A 6,667-nucleotide genomic window follows, 5' to 3' on the forward strand; every position below is an offset into this window, starting at 1 on the left:
ATAAGAGTGGCCCTCAAAATGTACCGTATGATATATTTAAGACTTTAGTATCAAAAAATTCCAAAATATGATGACACACTTAATTGCTTTAATTCTTTGAAACTGATGATTCATGGGGTCCCTAATTATGATTTATTTGTATCAACATATGATATATAATTACATGTCTATCGATTCAAGTAGAACAAAAGTGCACAACCTTGCAATTTTAAGTTGTGCTTAGGAAATAGAAGATGGTGATAGAGTCCGTAAATTATTTGTCGTATTTCTTTTTTATATGTATTTGCAATAATGTTAATTAGAAGGGATTTTTGATTATTTTATTCTTATTTATGTCTTAAGATATAATATTTTTTAATTAAATATTCACTCTATTAATGTGTTTATGGTTTTCAAGAAGAATTACTACTAAGACTAAAATGAAAAATAATAATTAATTTTGGCTTAAACTTCTAAAATAATAAATAATATAATGAGACTATTTTAAAAATCACGATAAATAATTTGAGATAGGAAATAAGTATCAACAACTGAAATAGATTTATTAGCAACAGCTAAGAATATAATGTATGTTCAATTTACATGCTTGCATTTAGGGTTGTGCATTCGGTTTTTCGGTTTGATTTTGTACTATTCGGTTTGATTTTTTTAATTTTTGATTTTGAAGAAGTGTAACCCAATCCGAAACCAAATTAAATTTGGCTTGGTTAGGTTTTCTCTTTCGATTTTGTTTTTTCGATTCGGTGTGTAAATAATTAGAAACTTAATCAAAGTTATATTTGCAATTTGAAAAAAGTAATATATATATATATCGATTTTTATTTTTCTAAATCCAAAACCAAATCAAAAAACCAAACAAAGTAAATTATTAGTCCAAAACCAAACCAAAAAAATAATCCAAATTAGAATTTGGTTCAATTTGGTTTGGTTTTTCAGTTTAATCCAAATAGTGCATACCCCTACTTTCATTAGGTATTTTTTTGGGAAACAAAAAATCAAATTCTTTTAAAGGGAGAATTACGTAATTAGGCAAATATGTTATATGTATTTGCAATATATCATTATAATTTGAAATAATTATAAGTTATAGTTGTAGTGAAGGTTTTGTTGCTATTTTCTCTCCTTTCTTCCTCTCTCCCTAGTCTCTCTCTCTATGTACTCTTGCTCCTCTCTCTTTTCTATCCGCCATCTCTCCTTCACCTCTCTCATTTCCCTGCCCTCTCTCGCGCCTCTATCTGCCTCCTCTTTCTCAATGTATACAATTACAAATGTTAGCAATCAATTATACAAATACAAATGTTGACGGTCAATTATACAAATACAAATGATAATAATCAATTATACAAATAATAAGTGTCAATTATAGAGATCATCTTTAGTGATACAAAATACAAATACACATGTATTTGATGACACAACATTGATACAAATGATAACAATTAATTATACAAATACAATGTTGAGCTTGATATACAATATTGATACATTTGTATTCATTGATACAAATTGGATTCGGATACAACTTGCATTCGTTAATACAATTGTATTCAGATACAACTCGTATTCGTTAATACAATCGTATTCATTGATATATATATATATATATACACACACACACACACCACCAAATATACAAATACAATCATTGATACATATACATACTAGTTACATATATACAATTATCCAACATATATACATATACAATTCATCTCTCTTCTCTCTCTTCCCCCTCTCTTGCTTGCCTCTCCCCTCCCTCTCCCAATCTTGCTTGCCTCTCTCCCCTTATAACATGTAGCTACAAATCGTATTTAAGCAAATTATAACTATTTTTCCTAATTATATTTCTAGACTTTGCTACTTTTGAATGTTCCTCAATTTTAAATGCCAGAATATTTGATTTTCATTTGGCCCAGTTGTCAATTAATATACATTTGCATTTCCTATATACATCTTATTGTTTTGAGACCAATTTGAAAGTCACAATCCATACTATATTCATTCTTATTGTTTTGAGCCCAATTAATGTATGGCTGTGGCCCAACCCAACACGGTTAATCAAGCCTTGAGGACGTAAATAGACTAGAAAAATGGCATGGCCACTTTATATCCTTCTATTTAAAGTTTAGCCATAGAGAGTCATTTGTTGTTTTGCACCGTAAGTCATAAATTTATATTTTCATATCATTATATCTATAAATTATGCTCGGATACTTGTCTCTTTCCTCTTTGTCCTTGTCTTTTTTGGCATTTGTGTTTTACAATTTTAATTTTTAATGTATGATACATGTATCCGTGTATATATATTACTAGTGGGAGCACGGGTCCAACAGTGACCTGTTTGTATAGATCGTTGATCCAACAAACTTACAAACTTTGACATTTGCAAAGCTATAGCCACCTAAATCAAAATTTATGTTATGATGATGATGAAACGAGAATCATAGAACTGGTCATACTACATATTTTCTAGACCTTTAATTTGCTAACGCCTCAAAGACAGCAATGTTTGTTACCCTTTTTTCTATATATATCTTATACTAAAATCAAAACTTTTATTCAAAATAATGCGTAAATAATATCTAATTATTTCAACCAGTATACAAAGATAATTTATGTCTATCCTCAAAAAAAAAAAAAAAAAAAGATATTTTATGTTAATGTATCAAAGACCAGTTGGTTGATTCTTGACTTTTTGGATATATTTTCTATCCTTGTTTACCGAACTACTTTGAACGGTTTTTCCTCGAGCCGGGGATCTTTTGGAAACAACCTCTCGCCTAGTTAGGAGTAAGGTTTTGCAGATTGTATTGCAAACACATATCATATATATATATTATGGGCATCAAGAGTTCTTATTACAGATTCAGTTCGAAATGCAAAAAATTACACAACAAATGATGAAATACATCGGGCAGACACGGAACAAAAAAAGAGATCATACTTGAAGTTCATTGTCTTTTTATTTTTGATAAGACAAAAAGAACTCATGAGGTATACCAAAAGGTTGAGATTGTACGGCAAAACATGATTCCAGAATTGTTTATTTTTACACTAATAATGATTTCAAGGGTGAAACGAAGAGCTGGTTCTTTGTCTTAGAATAACTGAAATTGCATATTTTCATACACTGTATTTTCAAGCTAAGATTGTTGTTGAACATGCACTCTCTGCCAATTCAGATGAAGAAAGTGAACGGATTAAACTTATATTATTTTCTTCAATGTCATGCTTAATGGAAGTCATATCACACAACTACAATAGATGTCAGTAATCGTGCGAGCTATGGTGCATAGATAATGGATGACGTATTGAAGAAATTATATATTAAGCCAAATTCTTGTGATCACTTTTATAAATTTATGGTTTACAGGAACTTACTTTCTTCTAACAAACACTAATAACTATTGAAGTTAATATTTCATGTCTTAGAGGAAAACAATTGGCAGCTCTTCCCAAGAGCAAAGGGAAGACAATTTTCTTGAAGCTCCCACTTCCAACTATTCTGTCCATCTAATCACACACCTACACTTTTAAGAAAAATCACAACTAGTTAGTTCTTTGAATGAGAATATATAGATGAACAAGATTTGTGTGAATGGTTTAGTAATATGGTATATATTTTCACTCTCAAATGTATATTGCAGCTCACGCTAAAGTGATTCACTTTCTCTATGTTCAATTGTAATTCTTTTAACAAGTACAAATTTGACAAAACTCTAACTCATTTAGTAGAGACCTTATATGCGTTGAAGAGTGTAAACTTATCTACATAATATCTAAAAGCATCATCATGCTCACGTACATAATTTGGACTTTACATGTCCAATCTGGTCTGGTGTGTCATTTGTTATTGACTGATGTTAATTCTGTTGGATATTAATTGCCCAAACTTTCTTACCATAAATAGGTTTTCCTTTTAGAAAAATGTTTTGGATTGACTAGTCCTTTTCTTGTAGGAAAAGGTTTAGGACTCTATAAATAGAGACTTGTTGCTTCTAATTTAATCAGCATTCACAATGTAGTCTTAAGGGCTTTGAGAGTTTTGGTTAGGGGGAGAAATTGTGGGACACAAGCTTGATACGTTATCACTTGTGTAAACCTCCCATGTATTCCGAGGGAATTGGTAGAGGTTATTTCTCTCTATATTTTGTACTCTCATATTTATAGTGGATTGCTCATCTCCTTTGTGGACGTAGGTCGATTGACCGAACCACGTTAAATCTGTCTCTTATGGTATGTTTCTCGTTTGTCTTCTTACTCGTGATCTTTTGAGGTTTGCTTTGCTAGCTTCCGCATTACATCTGCTTATTTCGGTCCTAACAAATTCGATCGGACTTTACATGTTGCGCTGATGTTTCTCAATGCAACACATTTGTTACACTGATAAATAAAGGAGGATAAAAGAAGAGTTCATTCTGACCAATGACGAAAGCCCACTACGAAAAAAAACTAGATTTGGGGAGGTTTAATTGAGGGGATTACTATAACATCCCCTAAATAATATTTAATGTGTGGGTTATTTTAACCTCTGCAAATTTTTATTAAGTTGCAGCAGTACTAAGTGCTGATTTTTTATTTTTTATTTTTAAAAAAAGGCGCATAATTTTTTTCTCTCTAAGCTCACTATAGCACCCATTTCTCCCTCACTCTCTTAGCTCAACTATCACGATCCGAGCCTACACCTTGGACGTGACCGGCACTCGAGAATCATTATTGATTCTCAAGCGAACCCTCATCCTGGCTGACTACAAGCGGAAGACTAACTTAAGCATGCAAAAGCTTAAAACTGAAATAAAATTCAATAAACTCAACTTTGTAAAACATTAACTCAAATGAACAACTTTGAATAAAAATAATATATTCAACTCGCCATAAAATAGGCAACATAAGTCTTTAAAACATTTAACAAAATAAATGATACAGACTTCTCAACTATACTGACTATCTATGAAGCCTCTAATTGATAAAGATGGAAGTCGGGACAAGACCCACGCATCCTAACTAAACTGAAAAGTAAATGAAATCCTCCGGAAACAAGGAGGCTTACCATAGCTAACTCGAACTTCCAGATGTATCAACGAAAGCTCCTGTTGATGACCCTGAATACGTATGTCTGCATCATGAGAAGATGCAGGCCAAATAGCTCAGTACGTGAAATGTACGAGCATGTAAGGGGAATTCTAAAACATAAACATAAGCTTGAAACTAGATAAAAAGGAAACATACTTACCTCTTCTCAAACTTACTCAACACAAGGAATACCTAAGGATACTCAAACTTACTCAACTCAGAATTACTCAAGGATAAGATACTCAACTCAGAGATAAGATACTCAATTCAAAGATATGATATTCGACTCTAGGTACTCAACTCTGGATACTCAAATCAATATGACTGAACTCATTTCAATATAAAGCAATTTAAAGCAAGTGCAATATAAAGAAACAGACTGTTTAATAACATGTTGTCAACTCTGTGTGTATGCAAGGATACAACATAACTCTGAAATATATGTAAAAATACAAATAACTGTGTATATAAGAATATAATAACTTATGTGGGAGTTTCTCTAATCGAAAACCATCACATAAGAGCTATTGTGATGATACAACAATTTTTCTTATGCTACCAGCGCATCCTATACCCGGCCAAAGGTATAAGACCTGAACTACTAAGTGGATCCACTAGTCTATTGTGAAAAAAATTCATCTAAAAAGTATGACCCTTTTCTACCCATGGTGGCTACATGTTTATGGGGGCAGTGAGTTGTCTGAACTCTCCCCCATATCGGTGCTCAATACTACTCCCAAAAATATACTAGCTCTTATGTTTTAAAAACATACTTCTTTTTGTTGATTTGAGATAATTGCTGAAATACTTAGCTCAAAGGCTATCTTGGAAATCTCAGTTTCCTCTCTTGCTTCATTTAGAAAGCGATTACTCTTTTCTGAAAACTAGCCCGAAAGCTCTTTGGAAATCTCAGTTTTCGTTCTTATTTAAATGTGAAAACATTTATTAACTCTTTGGGAATACTTAGTCCCCATATACTTTTGAAGAAATGAACTTCAACTTTACTCTTTACTAAACTCAAAACTTAAGTCTTAAAACAAACTAAAAACATTTGTAAAAGACTTCTTAAAATATGGTTCATGTTGAATTATGGACGTGAACGACTCGATGCAAGGTTTTCAATAACCATAGATAGATCTCAATACTTGGAACTCAAAAACTTCAGTAATACTAATCATTTCAAGAATGCTCAATTCAGAGGGTTCATGCGGAATTATGAGCATGAACTACTCACTCAAGGACTCAAATATACTTCTCATCTCAAGATTGTTCCACTTATAGGGTTCATGCGGAATTATAGGCATGAACAATTCAGCTCAAGGACTTCATGGGTAACATGTAATAGTGTCATGATTATAAATATAATCTCATAGGGGATTAGGAACTCAATACTTAGAACTTGGAGATACTACTCCTCTCGAAGGTACTCAACTAATGAAGTTCATGCAGAAGTTATGGACATGAACAACTCGACTCAAGGGTCGAAATATCAATAAGGAACTCATGTATACGACTCTTCTCATTCTTATACTTACTTCCTCAAAACTTAACTCAAATCGATGATGGATCTCAAAGGATTAACAATTGAACTCAAAGA

This window comes from Solanum tuberosum, unplaced genomic scaffold (genome assembly GCF_000226075.1).
Source record: "Solanum tuberosum cultivar DM 1-3 516 R44 unplaced genomic scaffold, SolTub_3.0 scf00821, whole genome shotgun sequence".
Classification (NCBI taxonomy): domain Eukaryota; kingdom Viridiplantae; phylum Streptophyta; class Magnoliopsida; order Solanales; family Solanaceae; genus Solanum; species Solanum tuberosum.